The sequence below is a fragment of the Zootoca vivipara genome, chromosome 14, assembly GCF_963506605.1.
Source record: "Zootoca vivipara chromosome 14, rZooViv1.1, whole genome shotgun sequence".
NCBI lineage: Eukaryota > Metazoa > Chordata > Lepidosauria > Squamata > Lacertidae > Zootoca > Zootoca vivipara.
This window is the reverse complement of record NC_083289.1, coordinates 30,114,574-30,130,571: the sequence shown is the minus strand read 5'-3', so window position 1 is coordinate 30,130,571 and position 15,998 is coordinate 30,114,574. Positions and strand designations below refer to the sequence as shown.

Genomic DNA, 15,998 nt, shown 5'->3' with positions numbered 1-15,998 from the left:
CAAAGGACAGTGCTGTCAACCTTCCCTTTTTTTGGCAGGAAATTGCCTTATTCCAGCCCTTATTTGCAAATCCAAAGGGTTGACCGCCATGGCAAAGGAATCACTGGATCAAGTTTATCCATTTTGCTGAATTAATTCAACTAAATGGCTTTAACTGGATTGTCAATAAATGTGCAATTAATTGTTACTGCCTTAATTTTTATTCTGTTATTATATTCTTTAGTGGGTTGTACAAACTGCTATCTTGAATATATTGTTTTTTATAGGGTAGGATAGGGGGCATTGGGGATGAATTTATGGAACCAAGGGGGTAGTGGGGAAACCACTGATCTAGAGAGTACAGGTGGAGGAAGAAGTCTTGCTCAGTTCTCATTTAAAGGCATATCAGATCAGCAACATTCTGAAACACTATGAGATCTGAAAAACAGCTATCCGTCAACATTTTATACTTTTCTGAATTTTGTGATGCAGCTCTCCAACCAAACAATGTCTACATAGATGCATATATTAGGGCTCTTCTTCTGTTCTTTCTTTCTTTCATAACAGAAATGGTGTATATTATGTATGTGGAGGAGATCTATTTATTTTATTTGCTGCATTTGTGTTCCAAATGTGAGGTAGGTTAGGCAGAGAGATAGTAACTGGGGCCAAAGATGAGCCAGTTGGCTTCTTGATTGAGTGGGAATTTGAACCCTGGTTCCCCAGATCCTAGTCTTATACTCTTAACAGGGTCAGCAGGAAATAGATGGTGAAGAAATCTTATTTCTCTTTGGAGAATTGCTCTTATTTGTTGTGTTTTAATTGCTGCTGTTCATCACTATGGTGTTTCATAATGCTTAGCTGTTTACATTTCAAATAAATGAAAAAAGTACAGATGGTGACAATTCAATTGGATCTTAAACGTATGCAAAACGAGGGGCGGAGACCTCTCATGGCAACATTTTGGGGTGACAGCACAACAGCATTGCTGGGGGAAGATGTGTTAGTGGGAAAGAGAAGCATTCTCTGTTCACCCCCAAGGTGTAGACTAAAAAGTCTGGATGAGCTGTAATTCTAAAATTTCACACTGCAGTCTCCCTTTGGAATTATTTTGTGGGAAAATCTTTTAGGGATCAATGCAGCTGAGTGTCTTGGGAGATGCAGCTTTTAAATCAGTCGTGGAGTATCATGGGAGATGGAGACGTTCCCTCCTCACTAGCTTTTGAAAGTTGCCCTTTCTAATGTCAGATTTGTGCCTGTTAATTCTTTCAAATGGTGACTGTTTGTCCTATCTAAAAGCCAGGAGGACGTTGGTGGCAGATAATGGCATATAACATGTTGGAAGATGAACAAATATATGAACCCTGGATACTGCAACGGAATATGTTCTTAGGACATGGAATGATGATGTCATGTCCTTTTGTGATGTCACAGACCGCCTGTAGCTAACGGCAACAGTTCACCCTCCCCAGGCCTGCCATTGTGGGGGCACCTCACCAGCAACTCACTTATTATTAAAAAATATTCCCTTCGTGTATGCTGACACCGGGGAGGGATACATCATATAACTCACACAGAATAGACATTACACTTGGATGTATTTTGAAAAACACCTATTTGGAACTATAAGCTGGCATGCTTTCTAAAGGGACGGAAATGTCTTGAGAAAGCCTTGTCAGCTTCAGCCAGCCTATGGCCTTCTTCCATGCATGGTCTTGGGAAAAACTCACCAGCATCAGACATCCCTGGGGCAGGAGAAACATGGTGGTGGTGGGGAATGGCTACCCTGAAAACTTAATCGCTAACTTCAGCCTGCCCACTGCCCAAAGTTCCCTCTATTCATGAATATCCACCAGTCACCTTTCACACATCTCATTTACGCACTTATACACACCATGTGCCTCAACCACATTCAAAACCTCCCATTCACAAACACACGGCCAGCCGACATCCACGAAGAATGCCATTTGTTCATCTTTCACTCTCCAGTCAGCCTTGCTTCCGGATGAGAACCCCACTGGCTTCAATGTGGCGGAATAGTGCCTAATGATGATTCCAGTTCATCATGGGTTAATCTATCACTCCCATTATAGGCAGGTGTTCCTTGGGAGGCGGAGCTTGAGGTGATTCTAAATGGCAGTTGGGAGTCGGCAGTTGTGGGGAGTAGAGTGTAAGAGACGGATGCAGGAGCTGTATTAACAAGTCTGTGTTATATGAAAAGAAGATGATGAACTAAGAGTTTAAACAAATGAAACCAAAAAGAAATATATATGTTCTCCAGTTAAATAAAGCTTTCATCTATGTCAGGCATCCTCAAACTTCGGCCCTCCAGATGTTTTGGACTACAAGTCCCATCTTCCCCAACCACTGGTACTGTTAGCTAGGGATCATGGGAGTTGTAGGCCAAAACACCTGGAGGGCCGCAGTTTGGGGATGCCTGATCTATGTTGTGTCAAATTGGATGTTCCTCCTTATTCCAGCAACGTATCTAAACTCAAAAGGGTGGTGACTGAAGAGGGGAGATAAAACTGAGCCTGAGGAGCAGGTGGATAGTTTGCATCTCAGTCACGCCCAGAGGAGGCAAGTGGAGGGAAAAGAGTGCCTTGCAGAGGCTAAAGTGCTGAGGCAATAGCTGCTGAGGTGAACCTGAGTTGAGAGGGAAACCTTACTGAGGGCTCAAGATTGTTCCTGTAACATTTGCCTGGAGTTTTTAAGGATACAGAGCCATGTTATTTGGAAAGCTGGAACTGTACTCTATGTACTAGCAAACCCATATAAAAACAGGGAGTTTATTTGGAGGAAAGAAGGAATAGTGGGTTGTTTGAACAATAACTGAACTCCTTCAGCACACTGTTAGTAATAAGAGAGGGGAGTATCGTCACAGCTTCCTCCCACCAAACATCTGCCAACTTCCACTAGGTCCATCACCACACACCAACCAACTTCAGATCATGGATATCAGCCAATCCCTCTTAGGAAGTAAACTTGCCTTGTTATCATTCCATAGCCTCCTGCAACATCCTTCATAGCATCCGCCACCCACCTGCCAATTTGTCTCCTCCAAGTGGAAGAAGACTGGGCAATGCTGCATATCACAACTGCTGCCCGCTGTGTTCTGCTGGAGAAGAGGAAAAAAGCCCCACCTTTATATCCACTCAGCAGACATGTGCCTTTGTGACATCACAGTCAGTCCTCAGCCAATGGCCAGAGAGTGGGGTGCATCACCAGAACCTCTTCAAGCCTCACAGTTGTGGGTACACCCCAGCAGTGATTAATTTGTGTGTGTGTTTGTTTATGGTTAAAAATATTTATTACAGCCCACCCTTCATGGGTACAGTTACTGAACCGGGGAAGATTGTTCAGTCTGAGGACCACCCTCCCGCATAGGCAACATCTCAGGGACCACATGCCAGCAGTGGGTGGGGGTGGGGGGCAGGGGCAAAAATTAGATGAGGCTAGATGCAAGGATGGGTGGAGCAGCAGATGTGGCTCTTCTCTCCACTCCAGCGGTGCAAAAGTCAAAAGTTTACGCACTCTCCTGCCTCTCCAATCCAGTAAAGCAAGAGGCATCACACAGTTCAAGGACACATTCCAGCTGGGCAAAAACACCTGAGGAGTGTGTGGAGCAAGGCCAGCAAGGGCTGTATCTTGGGGAGAGCCCTGGGGGCCAGAAAGTATTCTGAAGGGCCGCATTTGGCCTGAAGACTGGAAGGCCTCCATCTGGTCACAAACTAATCATTTAAAAACTCCAAGGGTCATCTCCAACCCCAGTCACATTCAGAGTAGTCCTATTGAATCAATCATCACTTAAGACCCACTGATTTCAGTGGGTCTGCTCTGAGTAACAGAAGAGCCATCTAGTGACTGATCAATTAAAAGCCTATTTCTCCAATTTACACCCCCCCCCCCGCATTGGTAAAGGATGCCTCTGAGCATGAGCAAAGTGCTGTCTTCATTGGGGTAAGAACACAAAACGCCCTGCTCAGAGAACAGAATCTAATAATACAGAAAGAGATTGTGAAGAGCTCCAAAAGGACCTCTTCAAACTTAGTGAGTGGTAAAATGGCAAAGGCAATCCAATATAAAGTGATGCATGCTGGGGCAAAAAAATCTTAATTTCATGCTCATGGGGTCTGAACTGGTGGTGACTGGCCAGGAACAAGACCTTTGTGGATAGTTCGATGAAGATGTCAACCTTGTGTGTAGCAGCTGTGAGAAAGGCAAATTCCATGCTAGGAATCTCTAGGAAAGAAATTGGAAATAAAACTGTCAATATCATAATGCTGTTACACAAATCTATGGTGCAACTGCATTTGAAATACTGTGTATAGTTTCTTGTCACTTCATCTCAAAATGGATATTGTGGAGTTGGAAAAGGTTCAGAGAAGGGCAATCAAAATGACGCCCTTATGAAGAAAGGTTGTAGCATTTGGGACTTTTTAGTTAGGAAAAAAAAAGATGAGTCAGAGGTGACATGATAAATTATTCTAAAATGATGCATGGCACTAGACTTCATGGACATCTAATGAAAAGAAAGGACTTATTCACACAGTACAGAGTTAAACTGTGGAACTCACTGCCACAGGAGAAAGTGATAACCATCAACTTGGATGATTTCAACAAAGGATTAGACAAATTCATGGGGGTTTAGACTATAGCCTCTATGGTCAGAGGGAGCAATGCCACTAAATCCCAGTTGCTGGAAACTCCAGGAGGGGAGAGTTGCTCTTGTGCTCAGATCTTTGCTGGCTTCCCACTGGCCCATCTGGCTGGCTCCTGCGAGAACAGGATGTAGTACTAGATGGGCCACTGGCCTGATCCAACTGGCTTTTCTTATGTGTTGTCAAAGTGAATATGGGGACAGGATTTGCCTCTGGATTCTGCTGCAAAATCTGGTCCTATGTTTGTGTTTGTCTCTTATGTATATCCTGTTTATGCTATGGATTTGAGGGCTGTCACTGTGAGCAAAACTGTGACTGCAGCCCAATGCCTATGCGAAAGTTTCATTGTTGAGAATGGGCGATAGATTAAGAATATAGGAAACTGCCTCATATTGGGTCAGGCCATTTGCCCATGTAGCTTAGTATTGTCTACACTGATTGGCAGCAGCACTCCAGGCTTTCACACTGCTCTACCACTGAGCTGTCTTCCAAAGAATCCTGCTTTCCCCATCATGAGAGATGGAAAGGGATGCAAGGCAGCTTCCTTGAAGAGACCCCTTTCTTGATGTCGCTGCTCCAGATGTAGTAACCTTGAAATGTCTGGTTCCTCATTAGGACTTCCATCCTGGTCACATGATGGTGCCTTGAAACTGCTGGGTTCCTTGTGGTTTCTAGATGTAGGTTACAAAAAGCCTGTGATAATTGGCTTTGGAGAGCATCAAAGTGGGACGAGCACCAGGGGGGATGTGAACAGCTCCCTCTCTTCTGCTTACGATCTCACTCCAGCTCCCATAACCATGCCGGCATTGCGGCTGGATTGTTGCAGGGGTGGAGAAACCTATACTGTTCTGCTGTGGCCCAGGGGAATTCAGGGGAAATGGGTGAATAGGACCAGAGAGTAGGGCAAGGCAAATCAGGACCTTGGACAGTTCCAGTGAGACAAGCGCATAAGGACCTGGGAGAGCTCCTATTGAGTCAGGGAAGATGTTGTCTCAGCAAAGGCTTGGAGTCATCTGATGCCTTCAAAAGGCTATAACAGGGGTCAGCAACCTTTTTCAGCCGTGGGCTGGTCCACCATCCCTCAGAACATGTGGTGGGCCAGACTATATTTTGGAGGAAAAAATGAACGAATTCCTATGCCCCACAAATAACCCAGAGGTGCATTTTAAATAAAATTCTACACATTCTACTCATGTAAAACACACTGATTCCTGGATCTTCCACGGGCCGGATTGAGAAGGCGATTGAGCCGCATCCGGCCCACGGGCCTTAGGTTGCCTACCCCTGGGCTATAAGGCCTTGACCTTCCAGTGATTTTGCCTCCCCCCCCCACCGGAGTACTGTTTGCAATATATCAATGTTATGTAGCTTATTCTGCAGTTGCATGTGGTTGTAGAGCAGGGAGGCTGCAGGAGAATCAGACTCTGAGTATGATGGGAGAGCCACCACATCAGGCATAGGTAAACTTGGCCCTCCAGATGTTTTGGGACTACAATTCCCATCATCCCTAACCACCGGTCCTGTTAGCTAGGGATCATGGGAGTTGTAGTCCCAAAACATCTGGAGGGCCGAGTGTGCCTATGCCTGCACTACATCCTCAGGCCAGGCCAGTGTAGCAGGCAGTGCTGAGGGCTACTTCTCAAGTGGGGTGACGTGCATTATCTGAACCAGAGTCCTCCTCAACTTAACATTGGGACCTTGAGGACAGGGTCATGACACAACCTACCACTCTTTTGAAAGCATGCACAAAATGTCTGAAGTAGGTGCAAATGAGGGGTGTACAGCTGCATTTGTACATTACCCTGAAATGCAGTTTAACATGTTAAGAATGAGCCACTGCAAACATGCACTGCCTGTGCTTCCATATTACCCTATCTTCTGGTGAAGGTTAGAGGAGGAGTTCAGAATCTTTTGCTTTGACTTTCCACCAGCCACAGTTTAGTGTGTTGCCCAAACCCTAAACTGTGGTTCATGTTAAGTATGGTTTGTTCATATGGCTTGTTTGTTCTTCATATCAATCAGGCTTCTTTAAACAAACCATACTTTCTTTTGCAAATGTCTGCAGGAAATGGAGTGAAGCAAACTTAAGACTAGAGATATTAGAAACCAAAACGGATAGATTTGTCCATTCCTGAACCTGGCTCATTCTTGTCAACCGTAGCTTAGTGCGATGTCCAAACTGGGACAGTGTTTGAAAGTAGCCACACAGAGTGTTTGGGGGCAGTTGGGCTCTGCTCAGGCCAGAGTGCATTGGCGATGAGAGGTGCTTTCCTTCCCTCTGTTCCTCCTGTGCTTCAAGACCCACCTAGATGTGTGGGCAGGCTTTGGCGCCAAGGACAGAGTGCCAGAGGGGCTGGGTGCTCCCTGGCTTCACCTCTGCCCATCTTGCAGAAAAGGGAGAAGGGGAGTCTGAGCTCCCACGCCCTGCTGTGGATCAGAGCTGGGTGGTCAGATGTAGTTTGCTGATACTTGGTTGCATTTTGTAATCCTGGGAGGTGACCTCAACCTAAATATGAGAGGCATATCCTTGAAAAACACCCATGCTACAAACCCACAGGCAATGCTCCCCAATAAGCCCCCCCCAACAAACAGGAACTCTTACAAGTTGCTAAAAATGTTAAAAAAACAGAGGCCTCTACAACATCTGGGGTGAACATAACCCGGGAGACACAAGCCACACATTCCAATCCGGATGCCACGGTACACTGTACAGACTGGGCAGCATTCTGCTCACACAGAATCTGATCCCTTTAGTGGAAGCAACAAACATAGGCAGCATTAAAATCACAGATCACGCTCCAGAAGAAGTCATCATTAAAATAGGAGAAGGAACACAAACTACCGGTACCCCATCATGGTCCTTCAGCCCCATCCTAACCACAAACAGACAAATTAAAGAGAGTCTCACAAAAACTCTCCAAAACTATTTCAAAGAACTCTAACTTTGGTAAAGTGCCCTGGCAACTGGTTGTGTGCAGAGGAGGTGCAGCTCTCAATTTCAGTTTCTCTTTGTTTCTCATTTTTCCAATCTTGTGTTCAGTTCTCCACATTTCCACATCACATAGGCATATAATCCTTATGAAAATTCGTCAGTATTTAGTGCTGTTTGCTCCTAATATACGCATCTGGGCATGCAAAATTGCCCAATATGATGCATTTTCCTGTTATTTTCATTAACGTATGCTTTTGTATGCATGTTGTACGTATATGCAGTTTTGCACATGTTACTTGACTGGAGAATTGCATTGCAAAATTCGGAAAAGTATGCCTTTCCAAGGATGGGTGTTTCGGTTTGCATACTGTTTTGGAAATGGTGATTTGGGCAGGTCTGCCTTTGAATGTGACCCGAGTTGAATTTCTCGTTCCTTCCCCATTGAATGCTGGTGTAAAAACCAGATAGAGATACTTGTAAAACTTGAGCTGGGCTTTGTAGCTGTCACTTTAACTGCCATTTGATCTGCAGCAGCAAGCAGGTTGGGTTCTGTTTCATCTGGATATTTCTCTCTCTTTCTGGATAGTATTAACAAAACTCTCCTACATAGATTCATTGAAGATAATCAAGGCACATGTAGAAATATTGCTCACATTCAAATAGGCTGTTCTATGGCTCTGAATATAGATGATTAGAAACTTTTTGTGAAGTTCTCTGTGGAGCTCTGTAAGGATGAGTTCACCCTTCTTCTTGGGTTTGCCATAACTAGACAGCCACTAGAGGAAGGCAGGGAGATTTCTTCCCACTCTGGCCAGAGCCAAGAGAAAGAAGGTATTTTCCCTGCTCTCTGGCAGAGCCAATAGAAAGTAGGATATTGCTGTGCCTACATTTCCCAACCTGCCTTGGGGTCTAAAAAGGGGAAAAGGTGCTATCTTTTCTTAAAGGGGCAGCATGGTTATTCCTTCTACCTAATACTAATACACAGATTTGCTATCACTAAATAACTGAAGCCGGGGGGGGGGGGCAGAACAGGCTCCGTACCAGGAAAAGTTTCACTTGCTCTCTAAAAGGGACCCAACAAGAGGGATGTGAGGGGTCAGCTTGGGCCTTCTGTTAAAACAAGAGAAGGGAGTCCTTTTCAGCCTGAGGGCCACGTGCCTCTGTGGGCAAACTTCTGGGCTGGCATTTGCCAATGCTGGGTGGAGCCAGAGGCCACAGTGGGTGGAACAACCCTTCCTTTTGCACATGCTCATTGCACGTTGTCCCAGCCATGCAAATACCAAATATATACCTATCCATCCTCTATTCAAGCACACAAAAGACATGACTGTAATTCAGGAGCACATTCCAGCCTCTGATGAGAGTGCAGAACAGGGGAAATGAGGAGTGGAGTTTGGGGAGAGGTCCTGGCCCAGGGAAGGTGACAACGATCTGCAATTGTTGTTGCTGTTTAGTCGTTTAGTCGTGTCCGACTCTTCGTGACCCCATGGACCATAGCACGCCAGGCACTCCTGTCTTCCACTGCCTCCCGCAGTTTGGTCAAACTCATGTTCGTAGCTTCGAGAACACTGTCCAACCACCTCGTCCTCTGTCGTCCCCTTCTCCTAGTGCCCTCAATCTTTCCCAACATCAGGGTCTTTTCCAGGGAGTCTTCTCTTCTCATGAGGTGGCCAAAGTATTGGAGCCTCAGCTTCACGATCTGTCCTTCCAGTGAGCACTCAGAGCTGATTTCCTTCAGAATGGATAGGTTTGATCCTCTTGCAGTCCATGGGACTCTCAAGAGTCTCCTCCAGCACCATAATTCAAAAGCACCAATTCTTTAGCGATCAGCCTTCTTGATGGTCCAGCTCTCACAATTAGTGCAGACTAAAAAAGGGCACACCTGGTACTGGAGTGGGGTCATGTAGGGTATGCATTGTGGAGTTTTGTTTTTAAAATGCTTTGAGGGTTCTCTGCTGCCCTCCTCTGGTGAGCACCAGAATTTGCCCACCATATCGCAGCCATTACTGGAGCAGACCCTTCACCGTGCAGTTGACACAAGTGTGACCTTATAAACTTTTTATTCTCAGCTTGAAAAAACAGATTGGGTGGTCAAAAGCACAATATCCCATCTTCCCATAATGGGATGGGATTGCCTTTCTGCTCTCTCCCCCTTTTTAACTTTGAGCCTCTATAGCAAAGCAATCTAGGCCTGTCATTGTCATCCTGACAGGTCCCGTTTTGTTCATAGAGAATAACACTAGTGTTATAAGAATTTTGAGGTCATATCTATATATATATAATAATTGTTCATAAAACATGTACATGAATGTACAGGCACATGTCTGAAGCAGCACAGGAAGACAGGCCTTTCTGACACCATTTTGACTCTCTCTCTGACCAGGTGTTCCTCTGCAAGGAAGAAGTGGGGTGGGGGGAACCTTCTCATTGTCTCAGGAATTAAAGTGATAATCCCTGGCATCCTGATACCTGACTGCCAGACAAAAGGGTGTGATTAACTTGGCTGGGAAACAGGGAAATGTAAATATCTCTCAATTTTGTTGATTAGGTTTTGGGGGGCAGGGGGCAGGGTCCAGACTGCTCAGATTACTGCCACCAGACCTCCCCTTTCATGATGTACCTATGATGAATCTAGGGAGGGGGGTCTTGGGCTACACCCCTTCTGTGACATATGGATGATGCTTCTGGGGGGTGGGCTGAAACCAATTTCAAATTTCTTTTTAAGGGCAAGACATCTTTGTTTGGGGTTCCTTCCTTGTTCTCCTGTGTGAGAGGAAGGACCCTGTTGCAACAGTTAAAATAAAAGTGCCTTGCTTCGTACGTCCTGGTTTGGTCTCTGTTATTTGGTGGGCAGGAGACGCTTAAATTCGTCTGCTTGCCTGGATCCTTGAGCTCTCCCTGGGTCAAGATCCATTTCTCTGGGTTCATAGGAACCAGCTTAAATTTTACAGCAATTTGGCGACCACTTCGGGGACCCAGTTTTGCCTTGAGCTCCGGGTTCACTGAGGAAGGGGAGCCCAGCGCGCCCTTGCCTCTTTTGCAGGGGGGTAAACCAACCTCAGGACCCGAGGCACTTGGTAGTAATTGAGAGTCCAAGCGGGACCCCCAGGACGAAGCAACGTTTAAAGGGACAAGGCTGTTTTTTTTCAGGAACCAGTTGGAAGCTGGAGACAACGGGATTCGACTGAAAGGATCGGTCGTGAGTATTAAAAGGGGACACCTTGGGTGAGCTAAGAACCACAGCAACTAAAAATCTATTTCTCCACTTGGACTATCCTTTTCTACTCTCCTCTTTGGACCTTAGTTGCAGCAAGGCTGCCAGGCACAGTTACAAGGTAGAACTGAGGTCCAGGGCAACAGTCTTTACGTTAAACGCAGAGCTCAGAAAGACTGTCCCAGCTCCCTTCTGCCAAACTGAGCAGAAGTCTGAGCAAACTGTCGCTTTTCTACCAATCTGGGAATCTGGCTATCCCAGCTCTGTTTCCTATTCCTCTGCTCTTAATCTTCGGGTGAAGACGCCCCCCTGCCATGGCGACCTTTGTTAGGTATGACCCATGACCAGAGATTGCAAGTGCGCCCGTTCCTTTCCTACTACTCTGTATCTCTGTATTCCTCAGTTCCGACCTGACATTGCGTAGGCAAGCGTTCAGTAGGATATGAGTCTAGTGTGTAAGAGGCAGGGAAGTTGCTGTGGAACCCTCAGGCAATTGATGACCAGTGGGAGGGTTCCAATAGGGTTTTAGCTGCACCAGGCCGCCTAGTAGTTAGTGCACGCGAACGGCAGGCAGGAACACCACTAGGACGTGGGGGTGAGTCATAGACTCGGGAAGTTAAGAGTGTCCAGGAACAGGGTCGGGGACCCGAACTGCAGTATAAAAAGGCTTAAGTAAAATGGGTGCAACCCACTCTAAGGAATTCCTTTCCCAGACTCCCAACCGAGGCAAAGCACAACTGAGGCTTGGCTCCGGTAAGGACTTTGAGGATGAAAGTCCACTCCAATTCGTTCTCTTAAATTGGCACGAAATCCCCGGGGCGGACAAGCTTGAAGGGAACCAATTGCAAAAACTTTGTAAGAAAAAAACACTGGGTCCGCTTTACTATGGACCACCCAGATGAGGGGAAATGGCTACCAGGAGGTTCCTTTAACATACAGTGAATCTCCGCTTTAAAATTAACCCTGGTGAACTCTGAATGAGAAAAGTTTTGTGAGGAATCCTACAAAGTATGTTATGGTATAAAATTATATATGTTTGCATGTTACATGTTGTCTGTGTTGTCTGTGAAGTGTATGTGCGTCTGATCCTTGTGTCTGCTATAGTTCATTGTTCCCCTTAAAGTAAATGAGAGATATAATCCAGGTTTAGGAAATTAGGGGTTTGTGTAAAATTTGGCCATGACACCCACAGACTGCCTTTTTTAAAGCATGCATAGTTTAAAATAATATAATAATAAGGCAAGCTTGCTTAAATAATCTTATGTAAGGGCTTGATCAACCCAAAAACAATGGCAAATATTTAAAAGAGTGGAGGTAGTGTGTAAAGGTTTGTTTTAAAGAGGCTGTAGAAGGCCATTTTTTCCTCTCCAAAAGTAAAAAGAGGGGGCAGGATGAAGGAAAATAAGAGTAGTAAGTTTGAAAATGCTTGCTCAATGCTTTGAAAATATTTTGAAACTTGAAAATGTTCACTTCATGAGGTGTGCAAATGTTTGTTATTGAGAGAGGCTCTAAAAGGGAGTCTTCCTCCAAGTGACTAGAGGAATATTGACTAAAGGAAAATTGAACAGCTATTCCTATAAAGGTGAATTGTTTGTCAAAAGTAGAGCTTCCTTAGCCAGGAATTGTCTATCTGAGTCTAGTTTTAACTTCAATTGTGTTGGGCTCCTGATATCACCTCTTAAGGAAAAAAACTCATCTGCTAAAGGGTTCTATATAAAGTTGGTATTTTCATTCAAATCTTGTGAATCCTGTATCTTAGAGGGTTAGACTAAATGACCTCAGGGTCCCTTCTAACCCCCATTTTAGAGCTATGTGAAAGGCAATGTGTCTGATGTGGTGATGGGTTGAAATTCAGCCCAGCTCTGCTTTCTGGCAAGGAAAGATTATTGGTTTTCAGAGTTGGAACAAGAGTGTAATTGTTGTTTTTGTGGAGTGATTATATAAGTTTTTATCACTTTCTCTATTAAGGGTTAAAGTTTAAGCACATATGAAAGTCTTGAACATTTCCCAATCTTTCTCTAGAGAGTAAAAGTGGGGTGTATGTGCATACCTACCCCTTTCTGTACAGAAAGGGGGAGCGGGAAGGGAAAAGGGAGATTGTAACCTTGAAAATGTTTGTTTGTGAACTCATAATATTTAAGGTCTGTGTCACAAGGGAGCCATGTGCTCTGTATGTAATGTTTCACCATGTGACTATGGAATATGGTGTTCCTTCTAGGGAAATGTTATTAAAAGTAGAGGATCCATAGCCAGCAAATGTCTATCTGAGTCACTTTAACCTTGATTCAAATGGACAGAATGGTTTTAGTAAGGAAGTAAATTCCCTCTTAAACTGTTTATCCAATCTTAAGGTTTGCTAAAGGCTTCTATATAACGTTGGTACTTTTAATCTTCCCCTTCCTTATTTTTCCCTTAGTACACACATGTGCTTCCGTGATAGGGCATAGCCTGTGTTTCCTTCCCAGTCAGGCGTCTGTACTCAAATGTATGTGTATCCTAAGGGCAGTGATAGTGTTGAGATCCCCATATTTCAGAAGGGGTGGACTAGATTACTCAAGATCCCTTCCAACCCTTTCCAAACTTGCAAAAAGGAGGGAGAGAAAATGTGTTTGTAAGCACTGAAAAGTGAGTTTCTGTGTAAAATCTAACCCTATTTTAAAATCTACTCTTTCCCCTTCCCTTCCTTTATTCAGATGGTAATTTTGTCAAGAGGTGCAGCACTTTAAAAAATGGTACAATAGACTGCCGAATCATGAACTCTGTACATGCACAGAGGCTATGTCAGCTTGAAGAGGAAAATAGAGGAGAAAAATGAGGTTTTAACTAAGGGGCGAAAAGGTTATAATCTGCTCATGAAATATTATTCAAATTTCTTAATGTAAAGCTTTGAACCACTGAGGGAAAACAACCTCATGTGTGTTACTGGTCCATCAAGGTTAAGTGGTTGCCAAGTTCCAAAAATCTTAACATGCCAGATTCTTTCCACAGGTATAAATAGCAGAGTACTACTATAAGTCTGTCTCTTGAGTAGTTTATAAATTAATTAAGAGGTTCAAGGTTATGCTTTGCACATGAAACTTAAATTTAAATTTCCTTATGTAAAAATAAATAGATAAAGAACCATTGAGAACCATCAACTGTTTAGAAGCTGCCAATTCCAGTTCAACATGCAAAACTCTGTACATTTTAGGAACATTTCCTGACTGATTTTCACATGAAATAATTTTCCCTTTCCAGCAGAATACTGAGATTCAGGGTGTGGAGAAATTCTTTCAGAACCTTAATGCAAAATTATCTCCCAATGGGGGGGGGGGGGACGCCACCTAAACAAGCCCCTCCACACTTGGAAATTCATAGAAAATTGCTGTCTACCAGTTGACAGACTATGCAAACAAAAGGCTCCATTTCTTTCCTAGCAGGTACTCAGGATGGATACTTATCTCCCATTTGCATTTCACCCCGAAGCATTACCCTATGTTAATATAACCCTCCCTTTTCTAATGTAGCAATGATTGAGTGTTTTGCCAATTCTTTTCTTCCACAGCAAAAAAAAAAAAAAAAAAAAAAAAAAGTGAGGAGTGAGGAGATACAAACAGTAATTTCATTTCTCTTTGGCGCTTCTCTTTAGCTTATAAATAATCTGCTTCCATTTATTATATCAGTTTTTCCATTATGTCTATGAAATTATTCTAACAATAACCAGGTAAAAATTGTTGTGTGAGTGGTAATCTAAATTTTATTTTGTTTTATTTTTGTATCTTTTTTTTTTTTGGTATTTCTACTTTTTCTTTCTGTACATACAAATGTAGCATCTAAGTCATTCTTTCCTGTAAATAATAATAATAATAATCCCTTTCAAACAAGATACATGAACCTCAAAGAGAATTCAGAACCACATAAGGAAAATGTTAATAACTTATCGATTGTGTCCTAATTAACAAAATTTTTGTCCTTTGTTTCCTCCACAGCCAAACTAGGTGAAGTAAATTAAACTGACTGAGTAGACAATAACAGCAGTAATTAAATAACTATGATCTTATATTATTTGCAGCTCCCCAAGAAGAAATTTCTAGAATATTCTCCCCTTTCTTGACTATTTATCACTATTATTTTTTAACTAATTATATCTTCAGGCCCCAACCCCCTGCAGGCCTATTTTCAAAAGGATGTTTTACAGGAAATCAAATTGACATTTTATCTCTTTGATCACAACCTAAGAAGGAGGACCTAGAAAGCTATAACGTTTCAGCAAGGTTTAGAAGTGCTGTTATAGAAGTACTGTTAACTTCCTCCCAGTGACTCGAAGGCAGACAAGAAAACCCCCTTGTTGGAGATACATGCAAAAGCAGCAAGAATTATCTCAAGTTCACCTGATTGCCTCAAGATATACAAATGGCGTATAATTAATAATTTGAAGGTTTTGTGCATTATGTGTTATATAGGAATACTGAAATGTGTCAAATGACTTTGGGACAAAGGGGGAAAGTGAATTGCAAGGACATTCTCTCTCCTTGACCTCAAGACTCTGTGCCCTAGGATTTAAAAGCAGCCGGAATTGTCTCAAGATCATGATGGCCTCAAGACATACAACTGATATATAATTATTAGGTCTTATGTTGCGTGATATTCGACAGAAACATTGAACTATGTCTGACAGTATGTTATTTCCACAAGGAGGGGGAGGTGAACCAATTTTGTGTTTAATTGTTGGGTTTTTTTTTAAAAAAAAAAATGTATAGTGTCCCAATGTTTTTTTTTTTGTATTATTGCCATGCATTGTATGCCTTTTAAAGGATCAGGATATTGCATAGTTCAGTATTTAGATTAGATCAACTTATGACCACATTTTCTTGTCCCACCTGGCACTCTGCAGTGTGCCAACCTTCTCTACACATTTTTTAAATTTGTTTTTACTCATTTTACCAAGAATAAGCTCCAAGATCCATGAAACACCAGATAAATGAAGGTATTTATGTCTTGATTTAACAGGAATGATCCCTTTTAGAGTTAAATTTGACTAATTTGGACATGTTTTATGGGGCTGTATAAATTTTAATTTGGCTTCAGTTCTAATTGGGCAAGTGTATCCAAGGTGCAAGTAGCTTTCTTCCTTTAAGAGCAACTGGGCAACTCCCTACAGTGCAAGGCCAGAGCCTATAATAAAGGCCCATAGAAAGCCCAAGGCAAAGGCATCTCTCTCATGACATGTCCA

The 15,998-nt window shown here is 43.3% G+C and overlaps 1 protein-coding gene across 1 annotated transcript in view; it reads left to right on the top strand.

The window, feature by feature from the left end:
- The window catches only part of GRID2IP (Grid2 interacting protein), a 66,739-nt gene that overhangs the window by 790 nt on the left and 49,951 nt on the right, over positions 1-15,998 (top strand). The window lies entirely within an intron of this gene.